This window comes from Alnus glutinosa, chromosome 5 (assembly GCF_958979055.1).
Source record: "Alnus glutinosa chromosome 5, dhAlnGlut1.1, whole genome shotgun sequence".
Classification (NCBI taxonomy): Eukaryota; Viridiplantae; Streptophyta; class Magnoliopsida; order Fagales; family Betulaceae; genus Alnus; species Alnus glutinosa.
In genome coordinates, this window is record NC_084890.1 from 25,468,679 (window position 1) to 25,489,569 (window position 20,891).

The following is a 20,891-nucleotide window of genomic DNA, read 5'->3' on the forward strand; positions in this document are numbered from 1 at the left end:
TGAATGCTGATTCAGGAAGAACTTATTTTTGGCGGTGAGTTAATTTGAAAATTGTTTTTTTTTCAAACAAATAATATATATATTTTTCTCTTAAATGAAATAATAGATCATTATATTATATTATAATAATATAACGATTTCGGCAAATTGATTCTCCCTATTCATTTTTAGGTCCCTGATTTGATCCAAATGATACCGTACGTTAAAGGGTGTGTTTGAAATCGCAATTTTTTAAAAACGCAATTCTCAAACGATTAATTTTCTGCGATTTGGTCTAAAATCATAATTTTTGTCTACGAAATCTCATCGCAGAAAATGAATCGTTTGAGAATTGCGTTTTTAAAAAATTGCGATTTGAAAAAGCAGAATTTTAAATGCTAATTTGCGATTTTAAAGGATAAACTACGATTTTACTAAACGTTTAACTGTGTTTTAAAAAATCACTTTTTTAAATCGCACATTTTTAAATCGTTATTTTTAAATCACATTTTTTGAAATCGCAAACCCAAACGGATCTAAATAATCTAATACTGAAAAATAGAAACAAAATAGAGTATGTAATTCTCTCTATACTTATTCCACTTGAGTTAGGAAAAAATACTGTTATTTTCCAAAATGAAAAATAAATTATTTGTATATTTATTTTGCAGTACAAATATATCCAAACATGGTAACTCAATTTGGTAATTTGATTCTCATAATTCTTTTTTAGTCCATAATTTAATCTAAATTATAGCCTGCATGCACAACAATAATTTGGTGTTATACTTCTAGGGGCGTAACAAACTCAATAAACAAAGTTCAACACCTTTTTTACATTATATATATACACGATAGAAAAAAAAAAAAAAAAAAAAAAAAAAAAAAAAAAAAAAGGTGTTGAAATTTGTTAATTGTGTTTGTTTCTCATAAATTATTTTCTTTAGGCTATAGTGTGTTATAATTATTAAAGAAGCGCTAGGTTTTTTCCCCAATTGAGACCTTTATGTACTTTCTATTTCAATACTAAAGTTTTTCTTAAAAGAAAAAAAAAATCAGAATATAGTCATTTGGTGTTTTAATTCGAGTGGTGTAACAAACCCAAGAAAAGAACCGGATGAAACAATCGATCATTATATTATATTATAATAATATAATGATTTCAGCAAATTAATTCTCCCTATTCATTTTTATGACAAAGAATTTGCAACACTTATGAACTTTTAGGATCTAAGTTCTAACAAGTTTCATATTTCATGTTCAAGTTTCTAATAGGTTAGACCTTTGTTGGAAAGTATGTTAAAATATTACTTAAATAATTAAATTCACTATTTTCTATCAGTTTAAGCTTTTGAGTCAACTAGTGATTTAACATGATATCAGAGTAGAAATTTTGAGTTTTAACTTGAACTCTACAATTTATCTTTCATTTCAACTAAATACTTCACATGTTGGGCCTCACTCATTGGTGACTTAACATAATGTGCTCAAACAATCTTGAGCCTGAGTTTTAGAGAAATTGAGACAACAAGAAGATTAAAAAGAAAAAAAAAAAAAAAACACATTGAATTAACATGAATGCACAAAAGGCTAAAACTTTATCAAACAACATACAAACCACTAAAGGGTTGGTTCATATAGGAAATACAAATACAAAAAGATAATACGACAGTGCAATGATCTTTGTCTCTATGTAACAACACAGACAACTTTATGTTGCAAACCAAACATGACTTCCAGCAAACATGTTTAACATCGGATCATGTCCATCGACCCCTTCAACTATTCAAACCCCAGTGCCAGTACAGATTGGAGTTCTAGAAGCATAGTAAATGGTGCAACCCTTTGGAGCATAGCAGCAATTGCACGGCGGAGTGAGTTGCTTACTGCCCGAAGATGGGTAGATCATATACCCTACATAGTCCATGCATACATTAGGGCATACTATTGCCTTCACAGTTATTGGATTCACGCTCAGTAGAATTGCACCTGCTCATCAAAATCATCAACACAACACAACATTTGAGAAAGTAAGTTTGTAAGTTCATGTGATGCTTATGATCACGTTAGCCACTAAATAATTAAATTTGATTATGGCTAACGTGACAGTGTCGCGCAGATTACTACATTAGTTTGTAAAGAGTCGTAGTAAAAACTGGAGGACGTCAAACATTTTCTTAGAATTTTTTGCATGCAAAAGTTTGCATTTCGTGGGATGAGACACATCTTGTCATCCATATATGGACACTAGATTATCAAACAAAAAAATCAATAGAGATAATAGAACAAGCTAAACCAAAAAGAGAAGATAAATCGAGATCACAAAAATTGAATAGGAGTAAGAGCTTACTACACAAAATGAGAAGATGTATTGCACCAACTTTGTTGCCAGCAACCATATTTCCTCTATCTATTTTGAGGGGTTAACATTGCATAATATTTATAGTACTCCACGGAAGAAAAATTAAAAATAAAAACTAAAAAAGTTGGTATATTACACTCTTAACAGTTGCAAGATCAGGTATATATATGGAATATTCATCATATACATGGTTTGCATGCACCAAAATCAACTTTGCAAGAAGCATTTGAACACTAAGTAATTATGGCTTCCTTCAACATTTTAGAAGCCAACAATGGCAGAAATCAAGTTCCTCATTTGCTCATATATATGATAATAATTTTCAACTTAATAGTAGATTCTCTTTTTCATTGAGATTGAAATATTGGAGTATTCTATTTGACATTGTACTTGTTAGTTAATTAGTCTATTTATGTGATTAACAATAATATATAATTTCCAAACACTTGATCACTTTTCTGGTTCTTTTGCTTCTCTAAGAATAGTCTTGTTAATATGCTTTATTTGTCTTATTATCTTTTTCCTCATTCATTTTTATTTTGTATTTATTTTTCTATTCTAGATTGATTGAATGATTTTATATATATAACGCCTTAACACATACTCTATCAAAAAAGGTTTCTTTTTCTAATGTCGTTAGCCGCGACGAGATGTCAACTTCGTGTTGACTTAATATTATTTGAAGTATATATATACTTACATTTGTTTATTTCTTGCATGTACACATCTCTTATTTGTATCATTAATATTGGATTACCATCATTGATCATTCCTAATATGCTTAATAAAAAGTTTCTCACTTCAAACTGAATTTGTGAAAGAGTGAAGTTGAAATAAATAAATTCAGTGACCAAATTTAGGCCTCCAAACATGCGTGTGTATGTCTATATATATATATAGTGTATTCATCATCGGAATAAATATGGTCAAAAAATCATCAATTTTAGTCAAAGGGAAAATATTTAGGGTATTACAGTTTTATTATAACTCATTTAAAAACTGATGTAACAGCCCAAGTGGCACTGCCACATCAACTACAATCAAATTTAATTATTTAGTGGCTAACGTGGCAGCTCGTACGCAGAAACGTCCTCCCTCGAAAGCCTCGGTGGGGTAGGCCACTGCTGCTCTTCTTCCCGTTCGACTTGCACTGTCTTTTGGCTGCTCCTCCTTCTTAGTCGAAGGTGACTCATTGCTCTCTATTTTGGTCATTAACACCTTTTCTTGGACTGCCCGAGTTCTCCCTTGTTAGCTTACTACCACCAATAGCTCAACCTCTTCAAAGACTAGACCGCTTCTAAGGTCTCTATATGTGACAATTCTCGGGCACACTTAGTTGTTAAATGTGTCGCTTCCTACTTGTTGTTTGGAAGCATTCTCAAAAAAAATTTATTCCTTGCCTCTCTTAGGATTAAGAGCGGTAAAGACCCCCATTGTAATTCTCCTCTTTTCCCCTTTCCCCATATTTAAAAAATAAAAATACTTTGTAAGTGTCGCATAAACTACTACGTCAGTTTGTAAAAGAGTTGTAGTACCCTTAGCAACACTCTAGTAAAGATATCGCCAACCTTGAAATTCAATAACGAGTTTCTAAGAGTATTACAACTTTTGTTTACAGATCACTATCAAATCAAAAGGAAGAATGGATCAATGGTACTGTAATTAGGGAGGCACTAAAAACTTATGCAATTAGATGGTTGCCAGATTCTTCCGAGACATTGGTTTCTGATGCTCTGCTTTCGTGGATGCCAAGTTTGGTAGTTTGTGGGGTGGGTGGTGTTCCCGCGAGCCTGTGTGCTCATGGGGTGGGGCTGTGGAAGAATATCAGGAAATGGTGGGGGAGTTTTTCTGGTCTCTCTAGATTGGAAGTGGGGGATGGGGCTAGGACAAAATTTTGGCATGATCTGTGGTGCGGGGATAGGGTGTTGAAGGAAGCTTTTCCTGATCTGTTTGGTATTGCTCGGATGAAGGATGCTTCTGTTGCGGATAATATGGAGTTTTTGGACGGATCTATCCAATGGAATGTGAGCTTTGTTAGGGAGGCGCATGACTGGGAAATGGGTGTATTTGCATCTTTCTTTCATGTGTTGCATTTAGCCACAGTGAGTACAGATCGTTCTGATAGGCTTAGGTGGGTCCCTTCTAAGAAAGGGGTGTTCAAGGTGAAGTCCTATTTCAGCTCCTTGGCCGGCGGTGATAGTAGTCATTTCCCTCGAAAGAGTGTGTGGAGGACTCAGGCGCCTCCGATGGCGGCTTTCTTCGCGTGGTTGGCAGCCCTTGGAAAGACTCTTACAACGGATAATCTCAGGAAGCGAAAGATCATCATTGTGGATAAATGCTATTTGTGCAAAAGAGATGGGGAAACTGTAGACCACCTTCTTCATTGTGATGTGGCTTCTACTTTGTGGAATCATGTCTTTTCTCGGTTTGGTCTGTCTTGGGTTATGCGTTGGAGAGTTGTAGATTTATTTGCATGTTGGTCGAAGGCAGGTAGGTCAAGGAGTGCTGCAATTTGGAAGATGGTGCCTATTTGCATTCTTTGGTGTGTTTGGAAGGAGAGAGATATTAGGTATTTTGAAGACTTGGAGAATTCCATGGAAGATATTGTTGCTTCGTTTTTTTCTTATGTTGTATCTTTGGACGGAGGCTTTTTTGTCACCCGTGTCTATTAGTTTCTCTGATTTTCTTGTTCGTTTTTCTTTGTCTTCCTAGGTGTTTCCTTGTGTATACTTCCAGTGTACTTGGAGGGGCACCTTATGCTTTTTATAAAATTTCATTTACTTATCAAAAAAATAAGACCAGTTTATTACTCATAAAAAAAAATAAAAATAAACAATTATATGACATTTGCATATTCACATTAATCATGAATGATCCTATGGTGTTGACGGCAAAAAAGAAAGAGAGAACATGAAAAGATTGTGAGAGAACAATGCTAGAGTGACTGGCTTCTCTATTTATGCATTTTATTAATGATGTAAAATTACAAGATTGCCATTCCACATATAAAACTCAACACTTCCCCTCAATATAGAGCATAGATGTCTATTATCCCTAGCTTATTACACACACACACACACATATAAAAAGATATCCTTACTCGGAATCTCTATGAATACATCTCCTAACCAATCAAAATGTTATCAAGTAAAAACTTGTGTTCACATAACCATATCTCGGATAAAGTGACAGTCCATCTAGGTATAATGTGTCCAAACTAAAAGCTTAAGCCAAAGGGAGGGTAGGCCCAACAAGTACATAAACCTATACCAAAGTCCACATGTGACCAATGTAAGACTTAACACCTCTTTCCAAGCCTTAAACACACAAACACGTGTGGAATATAGAAACCAAAAAACAAAGAAATGAACCATTCTCTGATACTATGAGGTTTTGCCAGATAAGATAAACAGAGTATGAAAAGATTGTGAAAGTACAACCTTAGGGTAGCTGGCTTCTATATAGGTGTGTACACACATACACCCAACGATGCAAAAATACAAGATTGCCCTTCCTTACTTTTTTTTTGATAAGTAATAAGTTGGTCTTATTAAAAGCGTAAGGCGCCCCTCAATACACCGGCAGTATACAAGAGAACGCACCTAGCTAGAAAGTGAAAAACGAACAAGAAATTCATCAAAGGTAAACGACAACGGTGACACAAAAGCCACCGTCCAAAGATACAATGTATGAAAAAAAGAAGCTAAAATTTCCTCCAAGGATCTCTCCAAGTCCTCAAAACACCTATCATTTCTTTCCTTCCAAACACACCAGAGAATGCATGTCGGCACCATCTTCCAAATAATAGCACTCCTCGGCCTACCAGCCGTCCACCAACACGCAAACAAGTCAAGGACTCTTAGAGGCATAACCCAAGACAGACCAAAACGAGACCAAAAGATTGCCCTTCCTTACTTATATTACTCTAATAGGTACATCATCGATTGGTCTTCTCTATATGCTCATCAAAATGCAATTTTGCACCTATAGACCACAAACATTTTATGCATGCATTTGACAATGTTCAGATCTGGACTATACATTTATGTTTCAAACAGACTTCTGTGCTTTGCCACTATCTATTATATTCTTAATAGGTTAGGCATCAATATTATCCTTGAAAACTCTCATATTCAAGCATGTCAATAGGGCCACGTTCTATTCCTTAAACTCATATGGAATTGATCCTGGAAGATAACTCATCAACCCATAAATTTTGACACCATATTTGGATGCATGCTAATGATCAATGCAGAAGCCTTACCAATGCAACAAAGAATGGAACTACTACATTTGAAGACTTGATAGCAGTAGCTTGCATCCAAGTTTTTCTAACAGCCATGCGTTCAGCAAAGTGATTAGTAGCAGATAGCACTCCAACAAAGACCTGAATCTTGCTCTTGGGTGTAGGATGGGTTTTCCACTTGTCTGAAAATTCCAATACTCATTGAGGTGAGAAACTCGGATGAGAAGTAGGGAGAGACATAGCATAAACTGAATGAACATCCACGTCTCCTTTAATTGCTAGTCCTGTTGCATCTTCAAGAGTAAACTCCTGAAGATACAGCAAAGCATTTCTGGGTTCAATACAGGGTTTATTGAAACAAAAAAGACTATGTGGAAATGCCAGAAATTTGAACAATAAACAGTATTATTATAACAAATATAGCTGTAGGAGCATGCTCCCACAAAATCTACAGATCAACAACTAACAAAGACTAGGAATGCCCAGTGGAAATGTAAATTTATAAAAACAAAAGGGAAAGTCATAAATCAAGTTCAAGAAGTAAAATAGAAGCCATGAAGCACAACACCACAAACTAAACTGCAAGTTCTCCTCACTTTGACCAGGACCTTCTTTAGATCTCCTGGGCAAGCATTCTCCATTCATGTAGGAGAGGTAGCAAACAGATGCCATCAGTAGTAAACTTCAAAAACATTTCCACATTACTTACTGTCCTATATGGAAATGAAGTCAGATGCTGACCCCCAACATTGATATGGTACACATCAACACCAGCACGTAGGGTCAGGATAAACAGTCTGCCCTCCACAAAAGGAAATGGCCAGGTCACCTCTGGCTTTCGCTCACGCCCTATAAATCGCTTAAACCATGAGGTTGTCTTGGACTCTTTTGAGTCTACAATATCATTCCGCATCCATTTTTCGCATCTTCCATGTCCATCAACTGCCAAATACATAGATAAGAAACAGCTTCCAGCTCAAATGGTATTATAAAGTTGAGAGAATTAGAAGGAAAGAAAAAAAAAATATAAGTCAAACCACATCACAATCAACCAGACCATAGGTAAATAACTAAAAGTTTATTTTCTATGGAGCATAAAAAAATTTCCTGTCCTTCCCATAAAATTCACGTCATTAGTGCATAGCATGGTCAGGACAGTTCAGAAACAGTCAGCAAGTACTAGAAACAAACTAAAATTTGAAAGATTCAAGGTGACACAGTGCATTAACAGGGGCTCACAGAGGTTAAGCCTGGAATACGAAAATTTCAATCAATACACCAAGCTACTGAAGTTGAGTGGAAAATGGCAACTAAGGCTACAGAAAACATAATTGTTCAGACAGTGTATTTATGGTGCTTCACAGTAAATTTAAACAAAGATTATTGAATCACACTCAAAGCATGTTAACAGAGTTATTTGGCTATTTAAACTGCCACCAAACAAACTCAACATTGTGAAATTCAAAGAAAGTAGGTCATTTATAGTAACAAACCTAATGTTAAGCCCAAGGAAGAAACAGGATTAGTAAGACCATTCAAATGATGCTGCCCCGATCGAGCTCTTATACCACGTTAGAGACCACTAATACCAACTAGTGTATAAACCCCTATAAGGCTTGACACATAAACCATATTAGTCCAAATTGGTACACTCACCAATACACTAAGACGCACCACTATATAGGTTGATGTCAAGAATCTCATCAGCACAGAACAATGACAAAGCAGACGTCGGCCTGGTATGTAATTACCTGAATTTGGCAGCTCATATGTCACTCAAAGAAAGAAAAAGTTGTAATTAATATGCTAAGTTATCAAGGCTCATGCTTTTATTCCACCTGAACCAAGTTCATAAGTCTGAAGTCAACTTCGTTGTAGAAAAAGAGATAAGAAATAATGGTGAATTGAAAATTTGACGCTTAACAGACAGGTTATCCCTAAAAAGGTCAATAGAACCTTTTTTTTTTTTTTTTTTTGATAAGTAAGAAGATTTTATTAAAAAGCATGAGGCGCCCCTAAGTACACTGAGAATATACACAGGATCTACCAAAGCCAGCCCACAAAACAGAACTTATCAAAAGAAATAGAAAAAAAAAAAAAAAAAAGAAGGTCAATAAGCTCCAACTCGAATGGCACTTCTTTCTTCCATAAGAACAAGGAGGAGGATGTGTCATTTATCAAATGAAAAAAAAAAAAAAAAAAAAAATCAAGAAGAGAGGTAGATTAAGTCTAGGTCTAAATAAGTTTTGCAAAAGCTGAGTTCATAATCCCTTCATTGGGCATCTTGGTGTGTTCTTGCACTGTTTCAGGACAGCAAGCTTGCCTTATATCCTCTTATTCGCAGTTCTATCATTTTGTTTAAATTTATTCTGGAAATAAATCCCAGAGAAGTTGTTTTGCTGAGATCAACTAGTTTTCTGTTAAAGGCACCACCAGCAGCCCTTTGGGCAGCATAATATGTTCATGCTATAATTTTTTGGGTCCGCCTCCAACTCACCTCCTCCATTAGAGTAGATCTCTCTAACTCGATCACAACCTCAGCCTTCTTTATTTTCTCCTCAACACCTAAGGGCCTTTCTTTTTCAATGACATCAAAAACACGTAACTCTTCTAGAAGGATCCTCTTCTTCCTATCTACATTGCCAAACACCTCCTCGTTCAATTTCTTCAAATCAAGTTTCAAAGCCTTAAGCTTTCAAGAGGGGGATATGCGCTTATGTAACATTTGTAATTAGTATTGATAGACTTGATATGTGTGACACCCAACCTTAGTTAGCTAACCTAAATAAATGGATCAACTGAGATTCACATGAGAAATTAAAACTTTCAGGATGCTCGCATAAAAATAAATTATAAAAAATTGCCATGTGACATTTAGTGCATATTTTTGCTTGAAAGTTCATAGTTTTCATAAAAGTTTTTATTTTATTTTATGATTTTGGTTTAAAATATAATTTTAAAGTCTCATAATTCTGGAGACTTTAGAGGGTTTTCTTCTTCTTTTTTGGTTTATTCTGCCCAGATATTACTAAGCTGCATGCTTCAACAACTAGGGTTTCTGGTTTTTACTTGCATAAATCTCCAATGGTGTTCTAAAATATCTACAAAACAGTAACAATACAATCATCCTTATCATTATTCAGAAACAAATCATGTAAACTGCACAATAAATATTCATCGTTTTCTTCCATGAAAATTTTCAAAGGAAGGGAAAATTTCCCTCCACGAAATTAATAACAAAAAAGATCACACAAGTACTAAATTAACTTTAGATGGAACCTCCGGACCCAGAATTTTGAGATTTGCTCTCGCTCGATTTTAGTTGTGGATATGTACATAACCCAGCATTCACCATCACCAAAATAAGGTGTTATTTCTCCAACAATTCTCATCTTTCAAGAAGAAGACACTGCCAACAAAAAAAAGAAAGAAAAAAAGAGGCACTTCTTGACATTTTTACCTTGTCATTTATAACAAATGTCAGGTTGATCTTTTCTATTGTGACGTATTGTTGGAAATTGTCAGTTAACAAAAGAATCATTCCTGGTGTTTTACAATGTGCCAAGAATGTTCAACTTTCTTGGCATTTCATTTTATTTGCCAGGAAAATTGAAAAAAAAAAAAAAAATTCTAGCATTACGGCAGTGGCGTTATGAGGTCAGGAGCCAAATCCTTCCTGATGTCTTAGAAACAATAGGTGATATTTGCGTTTAAAAAGCGAATCTTTCAAACAATGGTGTAAAGAAAAGTTTAATAAATATCTCTGGCTTGTTACCTTTAGAAGCAATACTTCCATCAATCAGGTTACAAAACACCCAATATTTATCCAAGTCTAGAGACTCCTCCAACTTATATTTTGTTTGAAAACATAAAATGGAGCTATGGCTTAAAACAAGGGTAAACAATCATACAAATCTTAGTTTAATAAAGTATCAAAAGCAAAAAAATAAAAATAAATAAACACATAAAGAGATTGTACAAAGTTCCAAGGAACAAAAAGCCCTGTGCAGCTTAACAATCAAACAAAAATGTGCTAGATATAGAAGATAACTTACATCCATCTCAAGTTCAACCAATGATGGAGCCGCCTCCAAAAAAGTAGAGGTCAGGTCCAGCAGGATTTTCCTAAATCTTACACCTAATAGCTTCAATTGCTTGAGTCTAGCTAGTAAATGTGGTTAAGTGCTTAGATATTAAATCAACCTGAAAGACAATGGAAAGAAATGATTAACTAGAGACATGATGTTAAAAAATGATGACAAAAAGTTCAACTAAAATTTTTGCTGTGGCAATACCTGGACATATGGAGTGCACAATAATAAAGTCTCAAGTAGAGGAAAGTCTTTTGCAAGTGTGCCAAGGACATATGTCATTTGAGTTCTAGGATCAGACTTCAAAGTTCTACGATTCAAAGTCATACATAGTCAAACAGATTGTGAACTATTCTTTAACAAGACCTGCCCAAACATCTTTACGTCGTACTCAATTGATGCAATACTTATGCCATCATGAATTTCAACTTTTTCTAAAGGCTTGCAACGAAATATCCTCAAGTGTCTCAGCCTGAGAAACCGACATCCACTAGATAATTTCAAACGAAATGGACAAGGGCATTCGCTTATACTAAACCATTCTAAAGATGGGCAACTAGTCAAAATGTTATCCACATTCTCTTGATTTAAACTTGTCTTTTTCAATGAGAGGGATGGAAGAGAGTTCAAGCCATTGAAATTTGCTAGAATACTCAGACTGCAAAAATTCAAAGACAAATGTTTTATCTTTGACTGTTTCTTGCTTGAGCAAATAGCCAATATGGAAATTTATAGAGCTCATGATACAAGTCTGGCAAATGATCGTCTACCAGGTTGATGTCAAGCTTTTGGACTTGCATATCAATTGCAAATTGAATCCATTGATCAACGTCGCAACCATGATCACTACCCAACGGATACTCAACCCTAAAAGAATCTACCTTTTTGCCGACATAGAGTTCTAGAATATGATTTGCCCATCTAACAAATCTTCCCTTTTGCTTCTGTTTCCACTGAGTATGCTGCCTTTTGAAATGGTTCAAGTCTAAAAAATGTCCAAGCATGTTTTTGGCATCTAACTCAAGGTTAGAAGAGGTCCTCCAAGGGTATCTCCATCTTTTTGAAAGGATGCTAGTAGTGGCAGCTTCCCTCAATGAGATTATTGATATTATAGAAGAAAGAATATCCACCGGCAATCTACTAGTCATATCGGCCACCAGGGCAGTGTCAATCTATGTGCACCCAAAATAACATTAACAAAATTAACTCTTGTGCATACCAAGATTCCAAAGTAAAAGTAAGCCTTTGTTGGTAATAGAGATAAAACAATTTAGGGTGTTTATTTAATATAATATGAATACATAGAAATATATCTAGAACTTAAACTTACACCAAGCAATGTCTAGGGCTGAGATTGTGGCCACTTAAGTCTGGAAATTTGGTTTGTTGGCAACCGTTCCTCCATTATCTTGTCAATCTGATAATAAAGAGCAATGAATCTCTCGATTAGTTGGCATTGCTATAATATGAATCAATTAGGTTCTAAGAAGACAATAATAAAAATCATAACGAGACAAACAACAACAAAGATAATAACAGTATAATAACGTTCCAAGGGTCTTATGGTGACTTGGGTAGATCAATGAATATCCTGACTATAAGTAGATGAAGGTTTGTAAAGAAAGAAGACATTCTTTGGTTACAAGAGAGAACAAAACCAGTGTCAGAAACGTATGATTTTAAAAATAAAATAATATTAAATATATGCCTACTTTTTTTTTTTTACTAGTTGGGATGGCACGCGCAATGCACGTGCTTGGTTCCCTGTGTTATGTATTACTATAATTGTTAAGATTATAATTTTAATATCATACATATATTATATTATAGAATAGATTTAATATCTAGATTATTGAACAAGTATATATGGAATTTTCTTGACAAATAAAGTAAAAAACTATAAAATTAAGTAAATACGATATACCAAAAGAAAACGGAAGAGATTTAATTTAGATAGCACACATGTTGTCACTTCAAACCAAATTGTAACAACCTATAGGTACATACAATTGTAATTCCATCAAATGTTTCTTCATTATAATGCATAATGGACCTTGAAAAGCAATGAAGTTTAGTGTAAACCATGTTGCCATGAATATCAAAACTTAAAAAGCATACATGCATGAATTATCACCATAATAGCATATCTATTTTTATATTTCCCTTTCAACGGTCCTAATAACCTGTACATAAACACTACCAAAGCAGTCTTAAAAGACAGCAATTCCGCAGCTCCATACCTGATGTATCTCTTTTTGGTTTGACATGTTGGAGTATATTTGTGACAACCACTAAAGGAGTAATAATGCTTTTATTACCAATTAAGGACTTCATTTTCTTTATAGGGGGGCATGAATGACGATTTCATAGACCATGTTCTTCTCTCAAAACCACCACCAACCTGCATGTGCAACAACTCTGGTGAAGACCCACAGGTGTACTCCCTTGTAGCTTGTGAACCAAATGCATGCTAGTAGTATTAAATATCTGTTAACCAAACCGAAACAAAAAATCAATTTGCTAAAATAGTCACGGTTCTTGGGAAAAAAAAAAAAAAAAAAAAGAGGATATTTCCATCAAGCTGTCAGTATTTGTTTTCTTTTTTTCTCCCTAGCCTAAAGAGGCATGCCCTTATCTTAAATTCCACAAAGCTCGGCTATCAAATATTGAAACTATCATCATTCATAATAATGAAACAATAATCAATTAGACATATACATTAGTTTCCAATCTACTAAAATAAAAAATACAAATAAACCTCCATTTCCTTGAAACAGTAAAAAAAAAAAATCGTTCGGGGAACTTGCAAAAGAAGCAACATGTCCATTTAAAGCAGACGTATTTGGTGCCTTGTTCATTTACAGTATACGATTGTTCTCTTTTTGTGCAAAGTTAGTAACTTGGTAGTAAAAATCAAGCGGCAAAAGAAAAAGGAGCAATAGCTCGTAATTCAATAAACCAAAAGCAATAAATGCAAAAATACGCAGATATTCAACAATATAGTTAGGACTTACATCTTTAGAAGGAATCAAGACATTTTCAATAAATCGGAGTAGAATTGATGATATATATTAGGATAGAAAAAGAGAAATAAAAATGAAGTTTACTATCATATGATTGACTGCCAAAAATAGAGAAACAAATTAAAACCCAACCCTTTAGTACAGCAGACAATGAATTTCTACATTTAAAATGTAAGCGAAATTCTTTTATATAGTGACCTCTTGGTGTGCTGTACGTTTGAACTTCTCTATTTGCTTAGTTAAGTGAATCTTCTTCTGTACATACCTAAAAAGAAAAGAGAGTACATAATCAACAAAACAAAAGCTAAAAACACAGCTTTAAGCAAGTTACTGACTCTGGATAGGAAATCGCTCATACAATCAAACACAAAAACCTTGAATACTTAGTTTTCCTTTCCTGGGAAGTCAATTCCCTCGATGTGAATTATGAATTATGATAACGACGCATTCAATCATTATCAATCAAACAAATTTGTTTCCGGAACTGGGTTATTGAAAATTATCTTGTGGGTTGATTTGTTCTCAGCAAAAAAATAGTGAGCCTTCAATGTTCTAACTGATTAGAACCACATAATTAATTAATTAAATTAAATTAAAGAAACAAACTGGGTCAGAAGCTAGGGGAACACAATATTACCAGCACCAATCTGGAAATCATTTTGTAATTGCAATGAGGTAACCTTCTCAGGAATAAGAATATTCAGTAGCTAAGAGATCATTACCTTTCAACGCTAAAATTACTCCATAATGGCCGCAAAGAGCCAAATGGTCTCTTTTGATTATCCATAAAACTCAGTTAATAATAGTCTCCACAAATACTAAATCAAATCCTAAATTAAATGCCTAATGAAACAAAAAGAAACAAGCAAAACGAATAATCCAAGTCATTAGCAAAAAACTGGAGCTGTGTTTTTGTTTGGGGGGGTGGGGCAGAGTTACAAAATTTCTCTGAAACATATACGCAGTGAAGTTCAATCGTTTTGCTCCACCCTATGGGTAATTGAATGCTTACAGCTGGTAATTACAAGTAGTTACAAATTTACAGCAATAAATAGTCCTGAACAATATCTTAATAGCATACAACACACATATAGATAATGAAATTGGCGCAGTGAAATATAACATGCATATAGATAACAGAACCACATAACAGGAATAGTGATTGTCAATCAGAACTCTTCTGTTTCCTTCACACAAGATTGGTAATAATTTTACAAATATCCTAAAAAGTATTAACAAAACTTACATTGAAACTGGAGTTGGCTGCACAAGAACTTTATCAAGCTACAACAGTATCGGCAAAAGAAAAAGAAAAGAAAAAAAAAAGGGTCATTATTAATCAAGTGTGCCAAGGCTAATCTAAAGTCACAAATGATAGCCAAAGAACCAATTGCCAGTCCTAAGGACCCTCATTACAGATATTTAGAAGTCACGCAGTAAAAGAAAAGATTAAAACTAATTTATATTTCTTATCAACAAAAAAAAAAAAACTAATTTATATTTGTAGAAATAATGTGCCTCATATAAAACCTATTGAGAATAACCTTTCAGGCTTAGAGAATTCCTATATGAAGGAGAACCCACGTGATTAAATGCTTAATGATCTTTACATGTAAACTCCAAACAAATGCCACTTTCCAGGCTTCTTCCCTCTAGCTACATATGCATGCCAGATTCTGTTGAAGATACAAAATTGAAAGAAGAAAAAAATCAATTATTCTAGCACGTCATATATTATCTGGACACCAATTTTTCGGTAATATTACTAATGCCAAATGCTCAAACATTTGAAGCAGTAATTACTTAGAAAATGAAATACCAGCACATAGAATCTCAGTGCAATGACGTAAAAAATACATGAAGAAAGCAAATCACAATTGTAAATACCTTCCCTCTAAAGCGAAACCATGGGGATGCCAATACCAGGAGGAGGTAATTTTGTCTGCATCTTCAAAGTGTTATGCATCCGACTGAGGGAGCTGGGTGTATGGTTCGGACAAGGGTACCTTGATACCAGGGCTCAAGGTACCTTTGTAGGGCTGCCACGCGGTTCTCCTACAGGAACAGGAATGGATGTGGACACCAGCTGCATAAGGGCATTAGAGTCATTATGTTTATATGTATGGGTCTTGTTGTAATTTCCTGTATTACCTTTAATGTCCTAAGACGGTTCCAGGGTATTCTGGAACGTGCTAAGTGGGTTGTAGAGAGCGAACTTAGTGGGTCAGTGGGTCAGTTAATCTTAGTGGGTCAGTTGGGTTGGTTAATCTTAGTGGGTCAGTTATTATGTAGTGGGTTCGGTCATTACTGGCAATTCCCAATTGCTTTGTTGTGCTACATGATTTAAACCAGAGAAGTGGAAATGAAGGATATTTTTTGGGAGGTTAATCATATTACCATGTGTTTATGAGTTAAACTTGGAAGTTTTAAAACATCTAAGCCGAGTGCTTGAGTGTGAAGGACTAGCCCTTCGAAGTGCTAATTTTACTTAAATAATAACTGGGCACGTAATAAGTGGTATCAGAGCCGCGTTCCTGTGACCATGGCTAAAGATACTCTTACATCTCAACTGGCGGAGGCTCTCACTAAGCTGAGAGAGGAGTGCAGAGCTGAGAGTCAGAAGTTAACCCAACTTTCTGATTCCTTCAGCACACAAAGTCAAAAGTTAACCCAACTTTCTGATTCTGTCAACATACAACAGGAGACTATCAACAAACTTCAAGCAGACAACAAGGCATTTCAAAGCCGAACGGAGGAGAATTTGCATGTGATTATGGAAGCATTGGCAATCAAAGCACCCAAACAGAATCCTGAAGAGGTGATGGTACAGGGAGAAACAAGTGGGGAAAATAGCCCTAACATACCTCCAATCACGGGAGGAGAAGGAGTCATATCGGGATCAAGTGGTTCTTTTATTCGATCAGCCCATGAGGGAGCAGGAATCAATCCCAGATCGGTCAACTTGGATTTCCCCAAGTTTGACGGAAACGACCCAACTAATTGGGTTCTTAAAGCCCAACAGTTCTTTGTATATGGGCAAGTACCAGACAATCAGAGGGTCCTAATAGCCTACTTCCACATGGAAGAAAAGGCTTTGTAGTGGTATAACTGGCTAATGGAGTCAGGGTCAATCCGGAGCTGGGAGGAATTTGTAGTGGCTCTGAAAATCAGGTTCGCCCTTTCGGACTATGATGACCCCATAGGAGCATTTGCAAAATTGCAGCAAACTTCGACTGTGGATGAGTACCAGTCCCAGTTTGAGGTGCTGTCCAACAGAATTCCAGGCTTGACAGAGTATTTCCGGGTAGCTCTTTCGTCAGCGGACTCAAGGAGGAGGTGAGAATTATGGTAACAATGCTCAAACCCACGACCCTCCCAAATGCTTTTGGGTTGGCCCGATTTCAAGTCCCAAAATTGGTCTTCCAACTCATTCTACCCGCGATTGCCCACCCCATCAAATACCAACAAACCTACCCATAACCAACCAACCACCAATCAATTTTCCAACCCTTACCCAAACTGAAACACTACCTATCCTTACTCCGGAAACACCATTCGAAAACCTACCCTACCCATAAGGAGGATTTCTCCTAGTCAAATGCAAGAGAGAAGGGAGAAAGGATTGTGCTATTATTGTGATGAGAAATATCAAGATGGGCATAAGTGCAATAAACCAAGGTTGCTTGTTCTGGAAGGAATGGAGTGGGAAGAGAAGGAAGAAACAGTGGAGGAAGAGTTGCTGGAATTCCAGGGAGTACAAGCTCCAGGTGAAACGGAAGAGGGGGAGTTGCTCGGCATCTCCTTAAATGCCTTAGCAGGAACTCCAACTCCCCGCACAATGAGGTTGATGGGAAGCATTGGTTCGGTGGAAGTGGTTATTCTAATTGATACCGGAAGTACCCACAGTTTTGTGGATCCCAATTTTGCCAGAAAAGCCCAACTGCTAGCTGATGAAAAGGGACAGCTAACAATGATGGTAGCGGATGGGGCTACCTTTTCTTGCCAAGGTCAATGTAAGGTAGTGTCCATTCTACTACAGGGTTGTAAATTTTCTGCTACTCTATACCTCCTAACTCTGGGGGGTTGTGATGTGGTCCTAGGAGTTGACTGGCTGAGGTGTCTCGGACCTATTTTATGGGATTTTGGGACCCTCACCATGAAATTTCCCTATAACCATCGAGAAGTAACCTTACAAGGGATGTCACCAGCTCCTGAATTGCTGGATGCAAGAGAGACAATGCCCAAGTCCACGGGAGCCAACTACAAAGGTGTGTGGGTACAGCTTATGGAGATTACAGCAGATCGGCCCAGGACCATGTTACACCCGGCTGTCCAAGAGCTTATTGAAGGGTACCCAGAGGTTTTTAAGGAGCCAGAAGAACTACCGCCATCCAGGAGCCATGACCATCAAATTCTCCTTAAGGATGAGGCTAAACCTACATGTGCGAGGCCCTATCGCTATCCTTACTATCAAAAGGGGGAAATTGAGAAGTTAGTCCAAGAGATGTTGAGTTCGGGAGTCATTCGTCCTAGCCAAAGTCCGTACTCGTCACCGGTGTTACTTATGAGGAAGGAAGATGGGAGTTGGAGGATGTGCGTGGACTATAGGGTGCTCAACCGAGACACCATTAAGGATAAATATCCTATTCCCAGTATAGATGAACTGCTGGATGAGTTACATGGGGCAGTGATATTTTCTAAATTAGACCTACGATCCGGTTATCACCAAATCCGGATGAAACCAGAGGATGTGCCCAAGACTACCTTCCGGACACATGAAGGGCACTACGAATTTCTTGTAATGCCCTTCGGGAACCAATGCACCTCTACTTTCCAAGGATTGATGAATGAGGTATTTCGACCCTATCTCAGAAAATTTGTATTAGTTTTCTTTGACGATATCTTAGTTTATAGTCTGAACCATAAGGAACATCTAAAGCATTTAAAGCTTGTACTTGAGGTTTTAAAGGAACATCAGTTATATGCTAAGGCCTCAAAATGTAAATTTGGGAGTTTGGAGGTAGATTACTTAGGCCATGTTCTGTCAGAAGGAGTGAAGGTTGACCCTGCTAAGATTGTGGCTATGAAGAATTGGCCAAAACCTCGAACTCCCAAGGTCTTGAGAGGATTTCTGGGTCTAACCGGGTATTATAGAAAGTTTGTTAAGGGCTATGAAGGAGTGGCAGCACCCTTAACGGCACTTTTGAAGAAAAATTCATTCGGATGGAATGCTAGTGCTGAAGAGGCTTTTCGAAGTCTTAAAGAATTAATGTCCACCCCACCAGTGTTGGGTTTACCCGATTTTACTAAAAGATTCATAGTAGAATGTGATGCTTCAGGGGCGGGTATAGGAGTGGTGTTAATGCAGGAGGGGAGACCTCTAGCATTTTTAAGCCAAGGGTTGAAAGGGAAGAGCTTATTCTTATCCACGTATGAAAAAGAATTGTTGGCATTGGTTATGGCAATTAGGAAGTGGAGGCATTATTTATTAGGGCAGACTTTTGTAGTTCGTACTGATCAACATGCCCTTAAATATTTACTAGAGCGGAGAATAGGAATACCCGCCTAGCAGAAATGGGTCTCTAAGCTCCTAGGATATGACTTCACTGTAGAATACAAAAGAAGGAGGGAGAACAAAGCTACAGATGCCCTATCTAGGGTGCCATTTGGGGAAATAGAAGCTAGTGATGCAGGAACTATGGATGAAACAGATAATGAAGCAGGTACTCATGCAGAATCAATAGCAGAAATAGATGCTGATGCAGAAAATGCTAAACTAGAAACAAAGGCCACAGTACAGTCTAATTCAGCAGAGCCACAGATCAACAGAGAAACAGATGCAGCAAATCAACCAGACATACCCCAATCACAATTGCAAGCAATTAGCACAATCAGAGCAGACCGGTTAGAAGAGCTCAGAATGACTTATCCAGAAGATCCCATGTTACGGGAGCTACTCCTTCAACTCCAGGAAGGAGCCCTCAATCCAACCAAATTCAACGTGCAGAATGGACTCATCTTCTACAAGGGAAGACTACATTTGGGCTCCTTGGTGCCAATCCAACAGCAGATCCTGCACCAGTTTCACAGCAGTCCATTAGCTAGTACATGGGGAACCAAAAGACCTATTCAAAGGTGAAGAGGGAGTTCTACTGGCCTGGAATGAAGAAAGATACATCCGAGGAAGTGACATATGCCAAAGGAACAAGGTGGAGAACATCCATCTAGCAGGGTTATTGCAGCCACTCCCCATTCCTTCTCAGGTATGGACAGAAGTCAGTATGGACTTCATAGGGGGATTGCCAATTTCACAAGGAAAGAATGTGATAATGGTGGTCATAGACAGACTCAGCAAATACGCCCACTTCATACCCCTAACCCACCCATACACAGCTAGAACAGTAGCTCAGCTCTTTCTCGACCAAATTTTCAAGCTCCATGGATTACCCAAATCCATAGTCAGTGACAGAGATAGAATCTTTACAAGCAACTTTTGGAAGGATCTATTCCGTCTAAGTGGTATCGATCTCCTCTTGAGTTTGACTTACCACCCACGGACAGATGGGCAGACAGAGATTATGAACAAAGGGTTGGAAGGGTATCTTAGGAGTTTTACAGGTGACCGACCGAAGGATTGGCTAAAATGGCTTTCACTGGCCGAATGGTCTTACAATACCTTAGAACACTCTTCTACAAAACTCACCCCTTTTGAGGGGGTTTACGGGTATCCTCCTCCACGACTTTTACCCTATGAACCTGGAACTACTAGTGTTCAGGCAGTTGAGGAAACCCTAAAGACAAGAGAGTTCATTCTCTCCTTGATCAGGGAGAACTTACAGGATGTGCAAGATAGGATGAAAGTCTACGCTGACAGACATCACACTTCCCGTGAGTTTGAAATCGGAGATTGGGTTTATCTCCGTCTCCAACCTTACAAACAGATGTCGGTGTCTATCCGACTTAATCTAAAGCTCTCCCCACGGTATTATGGACCGTTTCAGGTCCTTCAGAGAATTTGACAGGTCGCCTACAAGTTGGATCTACCCCATAATTCACAAATCTACCCTGTATTCCATGTTTCTCTCCTAAAAAAACAACTTGGAACACGAACCATTCCCTTGGTGACCCTACCGGTCCTAACCCAAGAAGGGACCCTAACAGTTGAACCAGAGAAGATACTTACCAGGAGA

The 20,891-nt window shown here is 36.9% G+C and overlaps 1 protein-coding gene and 1 pseudogene across 2 annotated transcripts in view; both read right to left on the minus strand.

The window, feature by feature from the left end:
• LOC133868425 (F-box/FBD/LRR-repeat protein At1g51370-like) overlaps positions 1 to 20,891 on the minus strand; it is a 69,047-nt gene that overhangs the window by 8,414 nt on the left and 39,742 nt on the right. The window lies entirely within an intron of this gene.
• Positions 6,786 to 12,763, minus strand: LOC133868138 (putative F-box/LRR-repeat protein At4g15060; annotated as a pseudogene).